Genomic DNA, 25129 nt, shown 5'->3' with positions numbered 1-25129 from the left:
TCGTGGATTGAGGAAAATTGTGTTTCTGTGGTTGTATCAAAGACTCTCTACAGACATAGAGAAAATTTATACTTAGTTGAATATTTCATTTCGTGAATTACCTTTACCAATGAAGTCCACGAAAATTTGTATCCTAAGAACAAACATAAATCAGTGCACCGACTTCAAATAATAATAAACAATGTAACAACGTTATAATTTAAAGTGGTTTATTTTACTCAATATGTGAATATATTTAACTTGATTTTCCATGCCCGTATCCTTTATTAGATGAACTTCCAGACCCTTTATGTTTCCTGTGACGTCTATGATGACGATGGTGATGCCCGCCGTAATGGGAGGCGCCATTGTGATGATGATGGTGATGAACAACAACTGGAACGCCAATAACGTGGTGTCCTCCAATAACTCCGTGGTGACCTCCATGGTGTACACCATGGAAAATACTGGTCAACTGTAAAATGTTTATTAAGTTCATTAAAGGAAAGCAAACTTACGGAAAAGGATTAAACGGTCATTCTGGATCTGTTATTTTTGCAGAAAGCGTGCTTAAGAAGTGGGCAAACCCACATACTGTTATTTCCATGTGTTTTCTGAAATACTCTTCTTTAGGTTATACATAAAGCGATAAAACGATAAAACGTTGTAAAGCACAAAAACCCAAGGGACATAAACATAAAAAAAAGTTAATTTTCGAACAACTAAAAAAATAAATATTTAAATGATTTGAATCTAAACAGCTCAGTATGCATTCATATAGCAAGTTTTAACTTGAAACATAACCATGCTATGTTGTTGTTATGTCATCTTCTTTTGTAAGAAAGACTGAATTAAAATGTTTGAAAAAGATTAAAGACATATAAAAGTAAAGGAATATTTTCTACTTGACTTCATTTAGATAAACGGAAGCACTCATTGTTGCTCGTGTATGTTGTTCGTACAGAAATATTTGCGACTTTTCAAAACATCATGGGCCACTTGTTTTGTTACTATTTGCGACATATAATTGTATTAAAGCATTATGAAAACTTACGACATGACCTTTACCACCATAACTGTCACCATCATAGCCATTATACGCACCATATGCTTCTGAAATAAAAGAAAGAACGACCAATCTGTAAATGCTCTCATTTCGCAAACGCAAATAAAACATTCCTATAGTTTCATATGCGAATTAACATTTATTAACGTACACTTGGTTCGAACAAAACTGTTACACCTTGAACTTCAAGTTCAAAGCAGCTTATATTTTGCGATGTTTTATGAAAAAAAAATGAGAATGGAAATGGGGAATGTGTCAAAGAGACAACAAACCGACCATAGAGCAGATAACAAACGAAGGCCACCAATGGGTCTTCAATGCAGCGAGAAAAGATCTTTTCGCTCTATATATTTGTTTATGTGTTTTAATAAATAGCCATGCTACCAAATTCGAAAATCAATTTTTAAATTAAACAAAATACTGAAAGAATGAAACCCCAGAGTCGTATTAAAGCGAAACACCCGGATGTGTCTGGTAAAGTGATTTCTGCTGTGTGTACCTCCTAAAGTCTAAAACTTACAAAAGATATTATTTCACTACACATTTTAGCATCAAGAAGTTCGGCAGCAGTTAAATCTTTCTCTTAATTTAAGGCGTATATATGCAGAAATTGGTGTAGATTTCACCTGAAGGTCTTAGGTTTTCTGTTTTGGATTCATTGGTAATTTATTTCTCGAGAAGATGATCCAGAACTTGATTCACTGAACGTGTGTAGGACCGAAATATGTCAGCAAAAGCAGAAAGACGATATTTTTTTTTAATATTGCGAAAAAAGTAGAACATTTGTAGGAGTGTACTGTATGAATGTTAATATATTTTCAAAAATAAAAAATCGCTCAATTTTTTTTTATGTTTTTGAAAAGTAAAGGTACTTTATTTGAATGCCTGTGTGCATTGTTATTTTATCTAGGTATTTAACGTGCGCACAAAACATTGAAACGCTTCGGAATCCGTAATTTATTCAAAATGTGCTTAGGTCAACCTTATTACATGTATATCTCAATAGGATTATAAAAAGAAGAATTCAATTAATATAATTACTTTTTAATTTTTGATGCATTGTTTAAACATTGTCAATGATCATAGCACGTGCAGTCAAACGTGTAGATGTAGTTGCCTTGGAAATAACATTTGATATCGAGTGCCTCATGAGTGTTGTCGTTGCCTAATTAAATGCATAGTATAATCTGAATACTATTTACGATAATATAATTTCAATTAAATCAGAACTTTGTAAAAAGTGTATTCAGTTTTGATCAAAAGCGAAATCATATAAAAAAAATATGATAAAAGTTGTTTATGCATTAAGCAAATTTCAGTATCCATAAACTGGAATATAAAACTACAATTACATTCAAATTGATAATAAAAACAAAACTTACCGATGGAAGCAAAAACAGCGACAAAAATACCAAGAGCTACAGTGACTTTCATGATGAAGTATCAAGACAGGAACACGATATAGCTCCAAATAATTCCAGTTACATATATATACACAGCAACAAAATGTAGACAGCTGTAGAATATGTACATAAGTAGACCATAACAATATTTTTCAAGAATGAGAACAAGATGAAAGACATGAATCTTTAGAATTGTTTACAGATAACATTAAGATTATCATTGTAATCTTCATAAACCTGATTATTTTTTTATAAACATTATTTTTTACGAAGGAAGAATGTCAAACAAGGGTAGCCAGGTTATGTCTTAATATGTCACGAAAAAAAGAAACCACAATGAACTTTGAAAAAAAGGATCGGCGTTTGCCTAACCGCAGTCATATCAAAACAAAAAGATGATTGCCATGAATGAGACAATTCTCAACCAGACACCAAATGACACAGAATTTAACAACAAAAGATCAATATAAAAAACTTAAATTAAAAATGGAAATGGGGAACATGTCAAAGAGATAAAAACCGGACCAAAAAGCAGAAATTAGCGAGAAAATCCCGCACCCGGGGGCAGGCGTCAGGTTGTTCCTAACAAATGTGTACTAGTTCAAATAAAATGGACGTAACACTTAACTCCAAAACATATATTAAATGAAAAAAATACATGACTAACAAAGGCCAAAGCTGGCTTGGGACAGGCACAAAAAATGCGGCGGGGTTAAACATGTTTTGTGAATCTCAACCCTCCCCTTTACCTATAGCCAATGTAAAATAAACACCCAGCAAATCACACAGCAAAAGAAGTCCGAGTCTGATGTCAGAAAAGGTAACAAAAGAAACTAAGCAAAATGACAATGATATTAATACAGACCTCAGTTTGACTAATTGAAAGATTATGCCTATATCATATGAAAATCAAGCACAATTCTTCCCTTTATGGGTTTAGAAAATATATGAGAAGAACATAACCAATATCATGCCAACAACTGGTGTAAGATGTCTACATGTTCATTTATATATGAAATTGATATCCTTATACCGATGATATAATTCATTCATAAATGGGAATTCAAGGTTCAGGAATATGACTGTAGTTGTCCATTCGTTTGATGTGTTTGAGATTTTGATTTGCCATTTGATCAGGGACTTTCCTTTTTGAATTTTCCTCGGAGTTCAGTATTTATGTGTTTTTACTTTATAGTAAAATGTTTTGACTAGTTTATGATATCCAAAACCCTGGTGCCATAATTTTTCAATACAAAGATGTCTTTCGTTAAAATCAAATAAGTTGGTACATATACGACCGAATCGAATGAGAAATATAAACATCATAAGATGGCGACAAGAGAATAAACTCATCATAGTTACCAGGAATGAAATTTTATATTTACGCCAGACGCGCATTTCGTCTACAAAAGACCCATCAGTGACGCTCGAATCAAATAACATTTTAAAAAGGCCAAATAAAGTACGAAGTTGAAAAGCATTGAGGACCAAAAATTCCTTAAAAGCTTTGCCAAAATACAACTAAGGTAATCTATTCCTGATGTAGAAAAGAATATCAACCTCTTAAATTGGATATTTAACAATAAGAAATGAAAAATCATCTCTTTAATCACAAAATTTGGTATTAAGCTTCCCGTTAAAGATAGAGATAGCAAGATCCAGTAAAGGGCAGTGTTCATTGTTAGTATTAGCTTTATCTAAAGTCAGTTTAGCCGGAGAAATCTCTTTCGTGTACATACTGAAGTCGTCATTATTGAGAGCTAATATATCATCGAAATATTTAAAAGTGTTATTAAATTTTTGTAACAGATGTTGTTTCGATGTGTCTTCAGATAGATATAGGAAGATGTGGTGTGAGTGCCAATGAGACAACTCTCCATCCAAATAACAATTTATAAAAGTAAACCATGATAGGTCAATGCACGGCCTTCAACACGGAGCCTTCAAGTTGGCTCCCACCGAACAAAAGCTATAAAGGGCCCCAAAATTACTAGACAATAAGTGTAAAACCATTCAAACGGGAAAACCAACGGTCTATGAAAAACGAGAAACGCGAAATTGCTTATTTTAGACATAAAGTGTTACTCATAACAAGACAGAAAACAGTTTTTAATAAGTGATGCACAATTAGTCCCCATTGAAATTTAAATAACTTGATGATATATAGAATCTCCATAGCGACCAAAAATGGTATCTTGTAACAAATCAAAACAGGTCAAATTGGTGTGGTCACGTTTCTCCAACATTTGGTAATTAAACTAAAACAACATTAGGGATTATGGGGTCCTCTTAAGGACTAAATCTTGATATCTACCTGTAATTCACCTGTTCTTGGCCAAAATATTGTTAAAAAGGTATATTTTTTTAAAGATATATATATTTTTTGATAGTCTCCCAAAATTGTAAAAGTCCATATAGTCTTACACAGTGATGTATTTTTTTATTTTACATAAAAAAAGATGTGCATGGTATGATAGACAATGAGACAACTCTCTACAAGAGACGAAATGAAACAGAAGTTAACAATTATACATAAATAAGAAGATGTGGTATGATTGCCAAATGAGACATCTATTCACAAGAGACCAAATGACACAGACATTAACAAATATAGATCACCGTACGGCCTTCAACAATGAGCAAAGTCATACCGCATAGTCAGCTTTAAAAGGACCCGAGAAAACAAATGTTTTTAAAATAATTCAAACGAGAAAACTAACGGCCTAATTTATGTACAATATAATGAACGAAAAACGAATATATTACACAGCAACGACAACCACCGAATTATAGGCTCCAACACTCCCCCTTATCTTAAGACATTGGTGCAACAGAACAATAAAAGAACTGTACAAAAACATACATAAACAAGCAACAAATAATATACGACTAAAATATCAATCACTACACATCCAGTATCCGTTACCGTACGGCCGAAAGCAATTTTTTGAATAAAAACTAACATTTCATATTTTGAGAGCTATTAAGAATTTATATATCTTGAGTCATTAATCTTATATAAAAGTACAAAACGCAGCTTATTATCACCGATACAGTTTATTCAAAATTCTTAGTCAACTTGCATTAAGTGTCCAAAGCTTAAGTAACAAATCGAAAATACTAGTAGTGCACAATATTCACCAAGCCAGTTCCCACAGTTAAACACTAAATAGATCACGACGCGACGTGATGTACCCAATTTGCATCAGCTCCGTTTTCGTGGAAAAAGTGGACAGATATACGACTGACTATTTCATCTGCTAAGACAGCATACCACGAAAACTGGCTTCGGCTCTAGTGATATACAGACAGAACGACTAGGTAGATATATGGTTCTTCGCACTAGAAGACAATCGCTTTTGGTGACTTTTTACATAAATAAAACTTGGCTGTTTTGCATCGGTTTAGATTTTAACATCTACATGTAACACAAATACAAAAATATATCAAGTAATAGAATAAATTACTAAAATGAGATACAGTCAGTGAACATTTTCGATTTTTCATGTTACTTTTAATAAAAAAAAATCTTTTAAAAAAAAATAATTTCGAGATTATTTCTTCATAATTTTTTATGAAATTTTCAGTTCGATTAGAATTTCCCTTGTTTATATAAGGATTTTTTTGTTGAATAACCTTTTTAATTTTGTAAATCAAATACAGCGGATGAACATAATTACGTAACCGTTTCTGGTTATACTCGACCAAAAATATATGGTTTGTTAATGTTTTGATATATATATATTTATAGCAATATCCCTTTTTACAATATTTTAGTTAAGACCTGATATTGGTGAATTACAGGTAATTATCACGATGCCAGTCCTTATGAGGACCTCCTAATCCCTTATGTTGTTTTAGTCTAATTATCAAATGTTGGAGAAACGTGACTAAACCGTCAAATTGACATGATAGTTCTTTTGTTTGTTGTAACTAAAAGTGACGTAAAAGAGTTTGAACATAAATATTCGCATTCTGATCATTTAATTAGGTGTGTGATTTGTTTATAAATATGATTATAAGGCAATATGGTATATAGAGTAGGAAATAAAAACTTTGCACAAATTCGGAATGACCAATATAACCATGCAATCTATCAAATACTTTCAACGAACTTTTAACAATTCAACAAATTTTTGATTCCACTATTTTCAAAGGCCTTATTTGAACAATTTATTACCAGGTACATTTATACATGCAAACATACATGTACATGTATACATGCATAAACCCGCCACATTATGTATGTATGTGCCTGTCCCTAGTCAAGAGCCTGTTATTCAGTGGATGTCGTTTGTTTGTATGTTACACATTTGTTGTTCGTTTATTTTTTTTAAAATACATAAGGCCGTTAGTTTTCCCCTTTGAATTGTTTTACATTGTCATTTCGGGGCCTTTTATAGCTGACTATGCGGTATGGGCTTTGCTCATTGCTGAAGCCGTACGGTGACCTATAGTTGTTAATTTTTGTGTCATTTGGTGTCTTGTGGAGAGTTACCTCATTGGCAATCATACCACATCTTCTTTTTAATACATACAAACATATATACAAATCATAAGGATTGACATTTGTATAGAAAAGTGGTCATTCCTGGGCTTCTCCCGACTAACAGTAAAACCCTTGTTGCGCAAATTTGGCGATACGGGATATATTTTTTTTTAATTCACAGTCGCGTCCGGTCAGAATGGGAACGTAAAACATATGTCTCGTGTAGTCAGGGTGCCACGCTCCTTGTACGTTAAAAATCACGCTACATCATTCTCTCTAAATGACCCATAATCAGCCTGCGAAATACCGAATTTGACCCCTATCTCACATGCCCTCATTTTCAAGTGGCGGTCAAAATTTTGAAAATTTCATCGTCCTGAAATGCATGAAATATTTGCCATAAGACGTTAATGCAAAAATCAATCTATAATGATATTTTCATTAAGTACACTATGCAAAAAAAACCTAAAAAAAAATAATTTGACAATTAAACAAAATGAAAATTGAATATTTGAGCATCAGTTTTTGAAGGTGTATGTTAATTATTTACAAAATGCTGACACTAGCAATATGGAAACTCGACAGATATATTTTTCAAGACCTAATAAAAAAGGTTGCAGTTACCATGCAGAAACCGACTGTTTATATCCTAGTATTCCAGGATAGAACTGTCAATTCTAGGGTATAAATGTCCAAAACTGCTCTCGGGAAGAACTTTCTAAATCAGTTCTAGAGTAGCATTGTTTAAAGGCAGGGGTTATTTGACCGGCACCGGCAAAATAGGAAATTTGCTTTTTAGCCGGCACTGAATAAAACTGGTCATTGATGTGATTAGTAGATAATAGTATAAAAGCTTAATATTAATTTATAATCATTTTAAAACAATATCAAGCATTGAATATACAGTACAATCGAAAATAAAATATTGAAGATGTTCATAAATAAATAATTTATAACTTTATAATATAAATTAAAAGCACGAAAACACATTCGTATGTACATTATTAAATATATTTTTTCTAAATTATTTATAAAAAAGATGATTTTCAAATCTTTTTAAAATCTATGGTTTAATATCCTGCCATGTGATAAAAAAAAGTGGTATGTAAAACTACATCATAAATCAGACATGACAGACACTATTAAAAGTCTTTTGATATGAATTTCAAATAGACAAATGATTTAACATTTGCAATTGTTACAAAACAAATTGTTTGCCCCGGCCCTTTGGAAAAACTACACATTACACTGGTTTCCTTTGAATCTGCATCATGTGTGCATATGTTACATATGTAGATAGGTATATATAAAAAAGAAGATGTGGTATGATTGCCAATGAGACAACTCTCCACAGGAGACCAAAATGACACAGAAATTAACAATTATAGATAAACGTACGGCCTTCAACAATGATCAAAGCCCATACCGCATAGTCAGCTATAAAATGCCCCGAAATGACAATGTAAAACAATACATTTAATGTCATTTGTTCGATTGACTTCTCCAGTTCCTCTATCATATCGGTTTTCCTTGAAGGTCTTCTGTAGTAGGAACCTATGTAAATTGGGGAGCTGTCTTGAACAGTAAGTGATGCCCAGACTATCTCACAATCAGTTTTTATATTAATCTCTGTTGTTATGAGTTCACTTTTAGCAGCTATGAACACTCCACTCTCGCTCTGAATAACATCTAATCTCTGTTGATATTCGCTACCAGTAGATTCGGATGCAAGATTTGCAATTTGCTGTAACAGTTATTTTGTCTCCCTGTATTTTGTGCTTTGATTTTTATAGTTCGTTCTTATGTTGCACTGCTATACCACTGTCCCAGGTTAGGGGAGGGTTGGGATCCAGCTAACATGTTTAACCCCGCCACATTATTTATGTATGTGCCTGTCCCAAGTCAGGAGCTGTAATTCAGTGGCTGTCGTGTGTTACATATTTGTTTTTCGTTCATTTTTTTTTATATGAATAAGGCCGTTAGTTTTCTCGTTTGAATTGTTTTACATTGTCATATCGGAGCCTTTTAAAGCTGACTATGCGGTATGGGCTATGCTCATTGTTGAAGGCCGTACGGTGACATATAATTGTTAATGTTTGTGTCATTTTGGTCTCTTGTGGAGAGTTGTCTCATTGGCAATCATACCACATCTTCTTTTTTTATATTTGAGACATTTTCCTCACTCTTTTTTGTGTACATATGATAGAACACATAGAATATAGTTAATTTGATAGTTAAAAGTTTAAGTGTTGATATGAGTATCAGTAACAAAAGTTTTTTACATAAAAAATTTTGATATTTAATTATTATTCTTCCATTTTAATTCCAGTAAGATATAATTTAATCAGACCCGGCTAAATAGCAAAGGAGTAGGTTCAGTAAGACCCCTTTTTGGCCCAAAAATTTAGCAGTTTTAGAAAATTGTGAATATGTAATCGTTAAGATATTTATTGAAAAGAATAATGCTTCTGCTACATAACTATGGGCTATATTTGACAATATAAAGAACATATATCGAGTACTAGCATCATTAAGTCATGCTAAATTACTGAAATTTTCACAATTTTTGCATTTTAGTAAAATTTTAGACGGTTTCCGTCTTAAATGAATGTGGCTGCATTCGTGTTCATCAATTATATTGAAATGTAAATTGTATTTGATGATTATACATAATATATATAAAGGTTGAGGATGAACACGGATGCGGGCACTTTCATTTTTGACAAAATCTATCTGAAAAGTGACGATTTTTGGCATATTTGATAGATTTGTCATATTTAAGCTTGAATCGAAGCGTTTTTAATGACTTAATCAGTTAAAATCTTGCACATAAACTAATTGAATCAATTGAAATAGACACTTTAGTGTTTAAAAAATGTCTAAAATCTTTCGTTAGATTCACTTGAAAATTGAGGCCAAAATCAGCCCTTACCGGACTTACTCCTTTGCTTTTTTGCCGGTGCCGGTCAAATAGCCCCTGCCTTGTTTAAAACTGATAGACCAAATTCTGCCATAAACTGTCCTTAAAATTGATATGAGTATTATTTCGAAACTATAGTGAAAGATTTAACAGAAGTAAGAACTGATACCAACTGTACATACATACATAAGTATAGGATCATACCAAAGGGGCGTTCATTGGCTGTTCGGGATTTATAAATACCCATCTACGTCTATTCGAAATGGGGACGTAATCAAAAAGGAATCTGAGCCGACTAAATTATAACATGTATGATTACTACTACATGTATGTATGGGGGAAAACATCTACTATGTGAAATTAAATACTTGCTGAAGCTGCGCACCTCATCCATACAAATTTTAAAAGAGACCCTTCAAACTTAACAGAACGATTAAGCGCATGTGTAAGTTGTGCACCGCATCCTACAATTTGAATGGAGATCCTTGAATCTTCAACAAACGATTGAACGCATGTTGGTGTTATGACCCTTATCCTTCGGTTTTTAATCAAGATCCTTGAAATATCACAGAGATGTTGAGCGCGTATTGAAGATTGTTCAATTCTTTTATCATGGACCCGTGAAACTTCACAGAACGATTAAGAACGATTGAGCGCATGTTGAAATTGTGCACTGCATTCTATAGTTTGTAATTGAAATCGTGTAATCTACAAGAACGAATGAGCGTCTGATCATAAAGTTGTGCACTGCAGTCTATAGTTTGTAATCGGAATCCTGTTTTCTCCAAGGACGATTGAGCGTATGTTGAAGTTGTGCACTGCATTCTATAGTTTGTAAACGGGATCCTGTAATCTCCAAGAACGATTGAGCGTAATTGTGTTCTCTCCTGATCACCTGAACTTCGCAAACAGATCGCACACATGGTCCGAGACCATAATTGTCGTCCTTTGATTCGTCCCTTGATTTTCGTTGTTCTTCGTTGTTCAATATAGTCCCTAGTGTTGACAGTGGGTTACTTGCCATTAATTTGTATACCCCTTCCAAATTTATTTCTCCATGTTTAATGCCTCAAATTGCAAATAGGGGGGTGAAATTACACTGTAAAAAAAATTGGGTCCAGAATTTTAAAGGAAAGTAGTGATTTGGTCCAGCTGAAAAAGGTTGAAAATGAGCACTTCGGAAGCTGTCAAAAGATTTCAAGACGCCCTAAACATAAAATTGTCCATATTTTGAGTTAGAGCCGATGAAGTTTTCTATAATTTTGATATAATTTGTCCCAAAAGTAGTACAACACACTGTAAAAGTTTCTTTTAGAAAGCGCAGATGGGATTTTTTTAATTTTCATTTATGTTCTAAAAGAAATGCACTACGAAACAATTGTGTTCTCGGACCACATGTTGATGTTGTGCACCTGAGCTATGGAATTGTTATATGATTTTTCTCCTCTTACCCGACGTAGGAACTAAATACTAAGTATTTTTTCAGCAGCAATTTAAAAAAAAAGATGGTTCCAGTTTTGTGTTATTACATTGTAACTCATCCTTATGTTTTAATCTAGATCCCTAAAAAGTCAAAGAACAATTACTAATGCATGTTGACGTTGTGCACCTGCAATTTTATTAAAAATGAGGGTGCCCAATTTGTACAATAAACTCCGCTTACACTTTTTAACCCAGATCTCCAAAACTTTATAGAAAAATCGAATTCATGCATTGTGTTGTGCACCTTATATGGTATATTTGAGGATTTTTTTTCCAATTCTCCTGCCAAATTTACAATTTTTAACTGATATTACCAGTTCTATGTAATCACCCCTTCATTAAATTCAATCCACACCATCGAAACTTCACAGAAAGATTGCACACATATCTAAATTATTCACTTGATAAATGTATGACTAAATTGTTTGATGTTTGTATGCCTTTTTCACGACTTCTGAAATGTCTTCGCTAAATTCGTTTTGAATTGTGATGGTATCAACTTTGTGTTAAACCCAGATTTTTGTGAAACCTATTTTTTTTTCAATTTACATATGTGTTTCGATTTTAGTAAAGGCCATTTTGCACAACCCGACCAATTGAGTTTTTATCCATTTTTATACAGAATACATTTCAAAAGTTTTTTAACTAAGGGAGCTACCATTTGATTTTTATGGGGGGGGGGGGGGGGGGGTGTGGGGGGGGTTGGCTAGGATGAAATTTAAAAAAAAAAAAAGGCAAGACAGGATTTTGAGTTAAAAAAAAAGGCAGGATGAGTAACTTGGCAAAAAAAAAAAGCAGGATGACAATTGTTGGAAAAAAGTCAGGATAAGCTAAGAAAAAAAAAGGCAGGACCGAATGGCCTGAAAAATAAAAAGGCAGGACAGAGATTACAACTAAAAAAAAAAATGCAGGACAAAATTTTTCATCCTAGTCCCCCCCCCCCCCCCCCCCCCCCCATAAAAATCAAATGGTAGCTCCCTTAGTTAAAAAAAACTTTTGAAATGTATTCTGTATAAAAATGGATAAAAACTCAATTGGTCGGGTTGTGCAAAATGGCCTTTACTAAAATCAAATGGTAGCTCCCTGAAATGAATATAAAAAAAATCTTTTTATAATGCCTTTCTTTTATTTCTTAAGACTGTGTACATATTGTGATGTACTAGTTGGTGAGTTCCATTTCTTGTTTTAAATGTAAAATAAATGAAAAATTAAGAAAAGATTTTTTAATTGAAAATAAATATAATAACTTACACGATAAAGATAAATCAAAACATAAAAATATCGTCAATCCTTAAGCAAAACAAGACACTAACAAAATTATGCTCCTCTTAAAAAAACCAGTTAGACTGCGGGCAAGGAGTCCTTGATATTATTTGAATCTCTTATATACATGTATAAACTATTGGGCGATAGAACAAATACATTAAAGTTTATCATCGCAATGCCCTTCAAGTTTGGTGAACTGCAACATCCTTTGTATAGGTAAACACGTGTTTCCGATTCAAATTTATGCTAAAAGTAACACATTTTATAATACTTGATTCAATTGTTATTTGTCATAATACTTTGGGAATCAAAGTGACATTTAGTCTGGAAATATGATTACAACTATGAACAATGTTAAGGTGGTATGGGGTGTCTTCCTCATCTTGGATTGTAAAAAACAGAGAATCAAAGGTCCAGATTTTCCATCAAGTTAGCAAAATTTGATGCCGGAATGCAGATGTTTAATGTACATTTTCATTTAAAAGTACCAATTTATAAGAATATAACTTCTAAATATGGATATTTTTGCAAATGTTAATTATTTTGGGTTGGTTTTTTTTGTTTTTTTTAATTGGCATTTTAAGGGGAGGTAACTCTAAAAAAGTGCATTTTCTGAAGGATTCTGTATGGAATTTTCCTATTTTGTATTTTAACTTGAAAAAACGTACGGTGACCCTATCTTTTCTTTTGATATTCTTCAAAGCATTGTCTGAAAGCTATCTTTTCCTGAAGTATTTAACAATTCTATCATTTTGTTTAGTTTCTAATCACAAAATGGTGTTTTTTCCTGTATAATCACACAAAATGTGTCATTTTGTCCCGTCCTGTAGCTTGAGAAAATGCGCGGTGACCTATCATTTTTATTATATTTTTCAACATGTATCAATAGATACAACGTTTGGCAAAGTATGAACAAATTCTATCATTTTTATTTTAGACTCCCATACCACCTTAAAAGTGTTTTCATTTTGTTACTTGTGACGTTTTATTATGGTAAGTTACTTATCTCTAAATGAGCAAAAACCTACTCGATGGTCTTGTGGTATCGTATTCGCTTCTATTCGGGGAGGTTCGTGGGTTCGAACCCAAACCGAGTAAAACCAAAGACTTTAAAAATTATATTTGCTGCTTCTCCGCTAAGCAAGCGGCATGAAGGTTAAATTCCATTTTGTTGTTAAAAAAAATGCTAAAAAAAATTATAAAAAAATCCACAGCCTTTCCCTTCCTCTCATATATTTGACAATTCGGTGCTCAATTGATAAAGGGTTATTGCATGTAGTGATAGCAACGATTTCCATAAGACAAGTTAAAATAACAATGTTGGTTAAAAAAGAATCATATAGACTTCAAGGGTGATCGTGACTCACCAGGTCCGAGACCACAATTATTTCGTAGTGCATTTCTTTTAGAACATAAATAAAAATTATAAAAATCCCACCCGCGCTTTCTCAATGAATTTTTACAGTGTGTTGTACTACTTTTGGGACAATTTATATCAAAATTATAGAAAACTTCATCGGCTCTTAACTCAAAATATGGACAATTTTATGTTTATGGCGTCTGGAAATCTTTTGACAGCTTCTGAAGTGCTAATTTTTAACCTTTTTCAGCTGGATCAAATCACCACACTAGGGACTATAACGAAAATCAAGGGACGACAATTGTGGTCGCGGACCGCCATGAGGCTTATTGAATTGTAAAAAACGTTAGGGATTTTGTGTAGTCTAAGACAATAAACACTAACAGATAATGGACAAACAAGTGAGTTCGTAATTTATGTTTTCAAATTTATAACAAAAAAAATCTTTGTAATAAAAGCTCTAGTTTTTTTTTAAGATGTTGGCTTTATTTGCATCAAATTCCATTTTCTATTAAATGCAATGAAATTTAACAATAAACAGTATTGCTTCAAACATCGTTTCCCTTTGGTATATGTACAAAGTGACAAGTTCATCTTGTTCATTTTGTTCTGCATAATTACTGTTTCGATATTGAAGCACTTTGAAAAAATTCGTTATACACATGACTGATCTGCTCGGAATCACTATAATTTGTCAGGTTTGTGTGATTTGTATTCCTTTGTACCGTGAACAAGCGCGTTAAATATTTGACTCAACGTGTCGGTCACGTATACTAGTAAGCTTAGGGTTTAAATTCATATCGCATTAACAATTTCTCATCCTTAAAATGTATTTAATTTTGCTGGATGAATGATATCCATTCGATATCACCATCATCAAAGAGAGCAACTTCATGACTTTGATTAAATGATTGGGAATCATGATTTGTTTAGGCAAGTACTTGATTGGATATTGAATTTTTGCCTTGTGTGTTCATTTTCTAAATTTTCACCAAATTTATTCGAAACTTTGATATTTTTGATTTCAGGGGTGCTACATGTACCTTTTATCCCGCGGTGCTCCTTCACAAATTTATATCTTTATCTGAATTATGGAATATCCAAAATAAATTATGCAACAGAAAGTCAGGCTAAAAGGCGCTTAATGAATCAGGTTTTTTGTACAAACGAAAACAGAAACATAACTAAGGCGCAATTTGACAGTGAAACACTCGCATGGAACATTGGCATTTCATTTTAAAGAAATCTTGAGAAACGCTATATCACATTACATATTCATAAAAAAAACCAAGAAAGTTATGTAGTATTATGAAAAATTTAGTAAGTTGCAGTCTGATTAAAAACAAATATTGACCTAATGTATGCAGCTACTTTACATTAATAGTTAGCGGAATACTTATATACTACTAGTTCAAAAAGTTTTAACTTGTTGGTTGGCAAGCGTTCCTTTCTAAAAGATTGGGATTAATGTCGTCAAATCAGTGAAAACTGTACAAATATAAGAAAGTAAAGGGTGGCAGGTAGATGAAACTTACATAAATAAAGAGATAAATGAAATGAACAAATTGATGCATGATTTATATAGACCCAAGACCGTCAGTCGGCTCCACGAGCAACGAAGCAGCGCATCTATTTTGAACGGAAAAATGTCCACATTTTGATATGGGACGAGCTCTAACGGGACGAGCTCTAACGTTCCACGGCCAAGCTTGTCTGGCAAAACAGACGTTGGACGTCTGAGTAATATCGGACTACTCGCCGTGGTTTTCCACTCAGTTTTGAATTAAAAAAAATAAAATTTGAAAAAGTAATATTATCAAAATGATGTTTATTCGAGCGAACGAATGTCTTGTGAGAAGACAGTTTTTGTTGGGTTTGTACCATGAACGATGGTTATTTCGTCGAAAATTACCGCCATTTTAATTTAAAATTCGCCATCTTTTATTGAAGTTAACAATAATACATTATGTTTCAAGAGAGGGATTTTGTGCTTTTACCTGTAGCAGGCAAAACAAGACATTTACAGACGAACCAGCTCAGACTACTCAGTTTAGTTTTAGTCATGAAAATCCCAATGTTTTCACAGAGACCAAAAAGGCAGCAACCATTTGATTTTCTGGGGGGGGGGGGGGGGGGGCTATGGTTTTTTTGGAAAAAAAAGTTTGTTTCCAGTTTTTAGAGAAAAAAATAATTTGTTTTTGATTCTGAGAAAAGAATAGCCAATAATACGCCAAAATATAATGAATACAAAATATCTGCTTTTGGTGTAATACCACCATTAATTTTCCCTATTAGTCTTTGTTAAATTTGCACCTTTCAAAAAATTGTGCAGAATTTACCTTTGTTTCAAATAAAGAAATTCTTGACATGAGTAAAGTTTTATCCTGTCAGTACTACTTAATATTTTATTAATTGCATATAAAAAATAATTATTACTTGAGGTTAAATAATCAAATTTGCATCTCTATCTGTGTTCAAGCTTTATTAACCATGTAACATCACGTTTCAAAATATTTTATAGAGACGTCAAATAAAAAAAAAATAGTGGTGCTTAGAAACACCCAAGTTATATGTTTATGTCAATGACAAAGACCATATCAACAAGTCTCTGGAAATACACAAGTTCCCACTGACATAGACCATATCCACAAGTCTCTTGAAATACACAAGTTCCCAGTGACATAGACCATATCCACAAGTCTCTTGAAATACACAAGTTACCAGTGACAAAGACCATATCCACAAGTCTCTGGAAATATACAAGTTCCCAGTTACAAAGACCATATCCACAAGTCTCTTGAAATACACACGTTCCCAGTGACAAAGACTATATCCACACGTCTCTGGAAATACACAAGTTCCGTGTGACAAAGACTATATCCACAAGTCTCTTGAAATACACCAGTTCCCAGTGACAAAGACCATATCCACAAGTCTCTTGAAATACACAAGTTCCCAGTGACAAAGACCATATCCACAAGTCTCTTAAAATACACAAGTTCCCAGTGACAAAGACCATATCCACAAGTCTCTTGAAATACACAATTTACCAGCGACAAAGACCATATCCACAAGTCTCTTGAAATACACAAGTTCCCAGTGACAAAGACCATATCCACAAGTCTCTTGAAATACACAAGTTCCTAGTGACAAAGACCATATCCACAAGTCTCTTGAAATACACAATTTACCAGCGACAAAGACCATATCCACAAGTCTCTTGAAATACACAATTTACCAGCGACAAAGACCATATCCACAAGTCTCTTGAAATACACAAGTTCCCAGTGACAAAGACCATATCCACAAGTCTCTTGAAATACACAAGTTCCCAGTGACAAAGACCATATCCACAAGTCTCTTAAAATATACAAGTTCCCAGTGACAAAGACCATATCCACAAGTCTCTTGAAATACACAAGTTCCCAGTGACAAAGACCATATCCACAAGTCTCTTGAAATACAAAAGTTCCCAGTGACAAAGACCATATCCACAAGTCTCTTGAAATACACAAGTTCCCAGTGACAAAGACCATATCCACAAGTCTCTTGAAATACACAATTTACCAGCGACAAAGACCATACCCACAAGTCTCTTGAAATACACAAGTTCCCAGTGACAAAGACCATATCCACAAGTCTCTTGAAATACACAAGTTCCCAGTGACAAAGACCATATCCACAAGTCTCTTGAAATACACAATTTACCAGCGACAAAGACCATATCCACAAGTCTCTTGAAATACACAAGTTCCCAGTGACAAAGACCATATCCACAAGTCTCTTGAAATAAACAAGTTCCCAGTGACAAAGACCATATCCACAAGTCTCTTGAAATACACAATTTACCAGCGACAAAGACCATATCCACAAGTCTCTTGAAATACACAATTTACCAGCGACAAAGACCATATCCACAAGTCTCTTGAAATACACAAGTTCCCAGTGACAAAGACCATATCCACAAGTCTCTTGAAATACACAAGTTCCCAGTGACAAAGACCATATCCACAAGTCTCTTAAAATATACAAGTTCCCAGTGACAAAGACCATATCCACAAGTCTCTTGAAATACACAAGTTCCCAGTGACAAAGACCATATCCACAAGTCTCTTGAAATACAAAAGTTCCCAGTGACAAAGACCATATCCACAAGTCTCTTGAAATACACAAGTTCCCAGTGACAAAGACCATATCCACAAGTCTCTTGAAATACACAATTTACCAGCGACAAAGACCATACCCACAAGTCTCTTGAAATACACAAGTTCCCAGTGACAAAGACCATATCCACAAGTCTCTTGAAATACACAAGTTCCCAGTGACAAAGACCATATCCACAAGTCTCTTGAAATACACAATTTACCAGCGACAAAGACCATATCCACAAGTCTCTTGAAATACACAAGTTCCCAGTGACAAAGACCATATCCACAAGTCTCTTGAAATAAACAAGTTCCCAGTGACAAAGACCATATCCACACGTCTCTTGAAATACACAAGTTCCCAGTGACTAAGGCCATACCCACAAGTCTCTTGAAATACACAATTTACCAGCGACAAAGACCATATCCACAAGTCTCTTGAAATACACAAGTTCCCAGTGACAAAGACCATATCCACAAGTCTCTTGAAATACACAAGTTCCCAGTGACTAAGGCCATACCACAAGTCTCTTGAAATACACAATTTACCAGCGACAAAGACCATATCCACAAGTCTCTTGAAATACACAAGTTCCCAGTGACAAAGACCATATCCATAGCCGCAGGCTGCTTGAAAAGGTCAGAAACTCTTGACCTTATTTTGCTTCGTATATGCATGACCGAACAACTCTGATGAATTCAAAGTGTCCAGTTATATGGTTTTTCAGGCTCGAGCATCTTCTGGCATAGTCCTCGACTGCATTTTACTGTAACCTGAAGTTAAGGTTCCATATACTTGGTTTTTGATTTCAATATATAGGGCCTAAATGAAAATGAAAATAAACTACCGAAGAAAATTAAATATTCTTCTAAAAAAACATGCTTAACCTACCCCCCCCCCCCCCCACTCCCACCCCCACCCCAACCCCAACCCCATTCCCGCAATTTTGCACCTGTCCCTAGTCAGGAGCCTCTGGCCTTTGTTAGTCTTGTGATTTAAAATTTTGGTTTCTTGTGTATAATTCGGAGTTTAGTATGACGTCCATTATCACTGAACTAGTATACATATTTGATTAGGGGCCCGCTGAAGGACGCCTTCGGGTGAGGGAATTTCTTGCTACATTAAAGACCCATTGGTGACCTTCGGCTGTTGTCTGCTCTATGGTCGGATTGTTGTCTCTTTGACACATTCCACATTTCCATTCTCAATGTTATTCTACCTAAATGTCTAAAACCTTTTCAAAGGATGGGGATTAAAGTTGCACATCAGCGCCAAAAGATGCTTATAGAACACAATCTTGATTTCTAAATATACAATTGTAACAAGCTATGGCCTGCTTCGCTCTACACTAATTTGAGGTTATATTTGTGCATGTGGTTGCTAAATTAGTATTGGAAATGTGGTATTATTAGATGTTGATTGATATAAAATGGATGTACTTTAAGAGTGCGCGTTTTTAACTCCCCTGCTTAAAAAAAAATTCTTGTTGAAAATTAAAATAATTATAAATTTAGACACGACTCTTGCCTTGGGGTGTCCCTTTCTTGAGGTGTGCCTATATATATAGTCTGAAGTTATAAAATACAGATAATGCATTTTTGTAAACATCGTATAGGAACATGGTTTAGCAAAGGAAATCGTTCAAATTGCAGAGTAACAAAGCAATTAAACAATAATATTAATAATTGATATTTCAATATTGAATTTATCTGTGAAATGTATGCATAATAAAACGAACATGAATTAATGACAGTTGATCGGAACTGAAATACACATAGTTAATTTTCCGGCATTTGATGTCTTATCCTGGACGAAAAAAGTCTAATTCTTGATCTCATTTAAGGGAAAACGGTACTATTTATTCTTCCATAGGCGACAATACTAACATTTTCTAATTTTACCACTTTTTATAATAAAAACCTGGATAAAACAGTTATGTGTGGTGTTAGTACTTTATTACTCTATCTTAAAAATTGAAGCCAAATAGTATCATGACCAATTTCCAACGGAGCTTGTTTATGTTATCCATGCCCACCGTCATTTTGCAGCAAATTTATAAAATTTTGAAAGCCTTTTCGAATAATTCTCTAGAAAATATTTCAATAGGTTTTAAAATTTATATTGTAAATATAAACACTGCAGTTATTCATAGATAAATAAAAAAAATATATTGTACCCTTACATCCAATCACGGCGCTCCTAAGTTGACTTCCTTCGCCTGTCTTGGGTACACAAAAGGCCAACCTAATACTAGGAAAATGTGATCCTACCGTTTTCCCTTAAGCCAATAACTGTTGTTGTATCCCAGGCTCATTATAATGCAACGGTGAACCGATCAGAAGCTATACGTGATACGTAAGTTATTCAAGATGGCGTGTATTTCTACTGAAACTAATAGCTCCGCACCGTGTTGCGAAGCAATAAGTGACATAATCATGTAATTATGAATATTATATTAACACAGTTATGAATACATTCTTGCACCAGTGTGACCTTGGTTTCAAGCTATCCTTCAACATTTTAGTAAACAAAGTCATTATCCTCAATCTAAAACTTGTACAACGAATCAACATGTACATATACAATGACTGTTTATACAGTTTGCTTACTTCATGATTAGTTTGTATGCAGTTGTTCTACCATAGAGCAGAATTTTACAATTTTATTTTTAGAATAGTTTTTGCCTGCTCTGTGTAGTGATTTATGTTATTTTCTTGAAATCTGCATTAATGTTTCTACCAAAAGTTCAATGAATATGTAGTTTGTTTTTTGTTAAAATGTTGAGAATATTTTAAAGTTCATTTTTATAACTGGTATATTTTTAAACTAATAGTTCTGTTTAGAAACTAATCACAACTGGTTATTGCTATCTAGCTGACTATTGGTTAGTTACGTCTTTTGCTTTTGAACGTAGAAAACTGATAAAACTAATGGCTAATCTATGTAAAAAGAAAATGAACAAAAACACATTACTCGGGGCAGGCAATTACATATATACAGAATCTGGCGGGGTCAAACGTGTTAAAGGAACCCCAGTATCCTATAACCTGGGACAGCGGTGTAACAATATAGCATTAGAATGAACTAAAAAAAACAGTTGATGGATACAAATAGAAATAAATTTAACAAATTGTATATCCAGATAAGTCCAGATATTAAGAGTACTCGCAGTTACTTACATCTACATGTACATGTACTAACAACTTATGAAATTTAAAGAACAATCTTGCATCTTAGACTAAATTATCAATCAGGATACATCCAATAATTTACGGATTTAGTGTAAAGATGTATAAAAATTGTCGGAGAAAAACATGACCTTGTGCAATTTCAAGAAAAAGGTATCGGCAGATTTGTAAATCCATGAATGTGCATATTGTGTATATAACAATAATATTTAGTTTGCTTTTAATTTACTGATCACAAAATCAATATTTACTATACTATATATAAAAATATTAATTTTCGCGAACCATATAGGTCACAGAAATTCCAAAATATGGCATCAGTAAGGAGAGTTGTACAAACAATGTAAATACACAGAACCCCATCCAAACTTGCTTTAGCTAATAGTATTCATCTTTTTCTATTTTATATGTACTAACAACATTCCATTTTTCTATAATTTCGATTAAAAAATTCCAAAATCTGAGTTAAAATAGGTCGAATGCCCCAAATAAACGTTGTCTGATTGGTTGAAGTACTGTGGCGTCGATGATAAGCATAGAAAGCCTCCATGTAAAGCACACGCTTCACAGGAATAAGGAGAGTTTTACAAATAATGTGAATACACAGATCCTCCATCCTATTTATGTTTTGCTGAAAATGTTGCAGTGTTCATCATTTCTGTTTTGTAATACAAATAATAACAATATTCAAAGAGTTAATTACCAATAGGTAACCTTTTAGAATAAAGGCTAGAAAGATTTACAGAATCGTTTCTAAATTTCCGAGCGCGGTAAACAACATCTCCGTAAAAAAATAGAATGTGTTATCCCGTTTGAAATAAGTTTTCTACTTGTACAACCAAACTTCAAAACTAAATCATATCTTTGGAAGAATTTAGTAAATGTTTAAAGTAATATGTGGTAACGAAATCTCTGGATTTATAATTTACCCTTTTAAAAATCTGACTCAGACAAAAAACTATAACCCCTTCCTTGAAGCTAAGTGGTGGCTTCCTTATACATAGATTTTTTTATAAAACGTTTTTTCTCTCGGTCCTGATATTGTTTCTGATTTTGCTTGGTGTAATGAGTTTTGACACCCATTGTATAACTTTTTTTCCTTGGTTCTCGATGCTAATCAAATTTTATAATTATTATCTTTAATTTCAGGAGAAACAATGGGACTCACGATGAATATATGTGTACAAAATATACCGTTTACAAATTACAACCCGACATAACATGATGTCCTACATTACATGATTGAGTAAGTCAATTGTAAATTGCAATCTTGTGTCTTGAAAAAATATCATATTGATAACGTTTAAAACACATTTATTTAAGAGCCAATGTCACTCATTTGTTTTCGAACCTGGATTAATTACTCAAAGTCCTTCAGTCTTAAACTGCTAATGTTTATGAAAGTTGAAACGTTGTTTCATATACGTCAGACTCAGTTCAGGTTTTAAAATTTCTTCATGGAATTTCCGAATCCTGACGGAAATATTAGAAATGCAATTCTAAGGATGAACCAAACTGCAATTTTGACGGGTTTTGACAAAATTTGAATAATTATAAGCAACATTTGTTAGTAAGAAGTTATTGCACGTATTCATAGTGTTTTTGATACGAATTGATTAATTTGTTTAAACATGTCTTTTGACCTTCGTTGGAAAATATGTAAAATTTGTCATCAACAGCAGTTTGTAAAGCTGAACAACGAAAATATACATGCAAGTGTCGATGTTTATATATTTATACACATTTTTCAAGGCATCCACATTTTGATTGATTGATTGTTGGTGTTTGAACGCCACTTTTCAGCACCACTTTTGGGCTATTTCATGGTCACCAGTTTTTTTTTGGTGGTCGGAACAGGAATGCCCGGATAAAACCACTGACCTTCGATAGGAAAACTTACAATCCTAGTCAATTAAGATTAGAGTCGAATGAACCCGCACAAGCGGGGTTCGAACTCACAACCTACTTGTTGACTGCCTATGGAATATAGTAGTAGTACTACTAAGACCAATTTGCCACCGAGACCCCAGGCATCGAATGAGCATTGTATTATGTTTGCGTTATTTTGGCTGCATTTCTTTCTAAAAACAAATTTGTAAACGTTGTGTGACGTTTGTTGTTGTTTTCTAAACGCTACGAAAGTAGAAACAAATACAACGTTCAATAAGTCTTTACTGACCCTGTTTGAACTTTCAATTATGCATGCACATGTTGTTGGTAAACAGATTTTTTACAAACTTAGAAAAATTATATCGTTTAATCAAGTTCAAGTTAGAAACAAATGTAGTGTTTGTACTAACAAACGACGAACGACAAACTTAAGACTCATCTTTAGCGATTGCATAGTATGTCAAAGTTTATGTAAACTTTGCAAATGTATGTTAGAAACAAATAATCAAAACATGTGCGCGCTTAACCGTTTGCATCGTTTGTGTAAGAAAGAAATGCATCCTTTGTGTGATGATCCATGATGTATAAAAATACTGATAGATTTTTAAGCATATTTGTACAAACAATTTGTACCATTCTCCTCAGTTTTAAAATCATATCTTGTGCTCTTAACGTGATCCGTTTCAGAATATTTGTTATAACCAGTGTATTTTGAACATCAACCATCTATCTGTGAAGTATGTCTGGGGTACAACTTCATCGTACCGGTTGTTTTACGAGGTAAGTTCAGAATAGTAGATAAACTATACCATAAACATACAAGATGATCTGAATTGGGTATAAAGAATAGAGAATAATGTGAAAAAAAAACAATGAGTTTTTATAGAGAATATAGACCAAAAACGAAAACAGAATAGAGAATAATGGGGGGAAAAAAATAAAGAATAACAGTCAGTGTAAGAAATTAAAGAATTAGTTAATAAAATACCTTATACAGAAAAAAGAAATCATGCAATAATAAATAAATATAATAGTAAAAAGATTATAATGCGAATTTAACTGAATAAGCGTAAATTTGTAAGATCAAAATAATGGCCCTCAAAAAAATTGAAGAATACGGAAATGTAGGAAATTTTGACAAGAACTTATTTTTCCTTTTGAGGGAGATGGAAAAAGTGTGAATCACAATGTCGCAAACTTGTACATGTAAAACAAATACGAGGTAAAATCATGGCACTCTTGAAAATTGTTATCAACACTTTCTTAAACTTCGCGAAAATATTTCTCAAAAGATTAATACCAAATCTTATCATTACGACACATTGTTTTACCTGATTTACCATGTACATAATTTATGTTACCGAGACTATCTTAACATGGGGTATCTAGACTAGTGGCCTATTAAAGTGATCAATTAATCAATGCCGTTAGTATTAAGAACCTACTTCCAGCTCAGTAGTCGGCACTTCTGTGCTGACATGAATTATTATTGATATGGTCATATTTATAAATTAACTGTTTACAAAACGTTTCAAATTTTTGTAATACTAAGGCATTTCTACCTCAGGAATATATAACCTTAGCTTTATTTGGCAAAACTTTTAGGAATTTTGGTCCGCAATGCTCCTCAACTTCGTACTTTATTTGGCCTTTTTAACTATGTGGATTCGAGCGTCACTGATGAGACTTTTGAAGACGAAACGCACGTCCGGCGCTAATACAAAATTTAATCCAGGTATCTATGATGAGGTTATTTACAACCACTGGGTCGATGCCACTGCTGGAGGAGTTTTGATTCCCCGAAGGTATCACCAGTCCAGTAGTGCTGACATGAATTATCATTGATATGGTCATATTTATAGATTAACTGATTACAAAACGTTTTAAATTTTTGAAATACTAAGGCCCGCAATGCTCCTCAACTTCGGACTTTATTTGGC

The 25129-nt window shown here is 33.4% G+C and overlaps 1 long non-coding RNA gene across 1 annotated transcript; it reads right to left on the bottom strand.

Moving 5' to 3' along the window:
• Positions 1-234: 234 nt before the first annotated feature.
• Positions 235-20439, bottom strand: LOC143062251 (uncharacterized). The gene is made up of 3 exons (XR_012974637.1): positions 20294-20439; positions 1034-1092; positions 235-454 (listed from the first exon to the last, which is right to left on the bottom strand). It is a non-coding gene; the product is annotated as an uncharacterized LOC143062251 (long non-coding RNA).
• Between the last annotated feature and the right edge of the window lie 4690 nt (positions 20440-25129).

This window comes from Mytilus galloprovincialis, chromosome 2 (genome assembly GCF_965363235.1).
Source record: "Mytilus galloprovincialis chromosome 2, xbMytGall1.hap1.1, whole genome shotgun sequence".
Classification (NCBI taxonomy): domain Eukaryota; kingdom Metazoa; phylum Mollusca; class Bivalvia; order Mytilida; family Mytilidae; genus Mytilus; species Mytilus galloprovincialis.
Note: the sequence above shows the minus strand (reverse complement) of the source record. Positions and strands in the feature narration are given on the sequence as shown.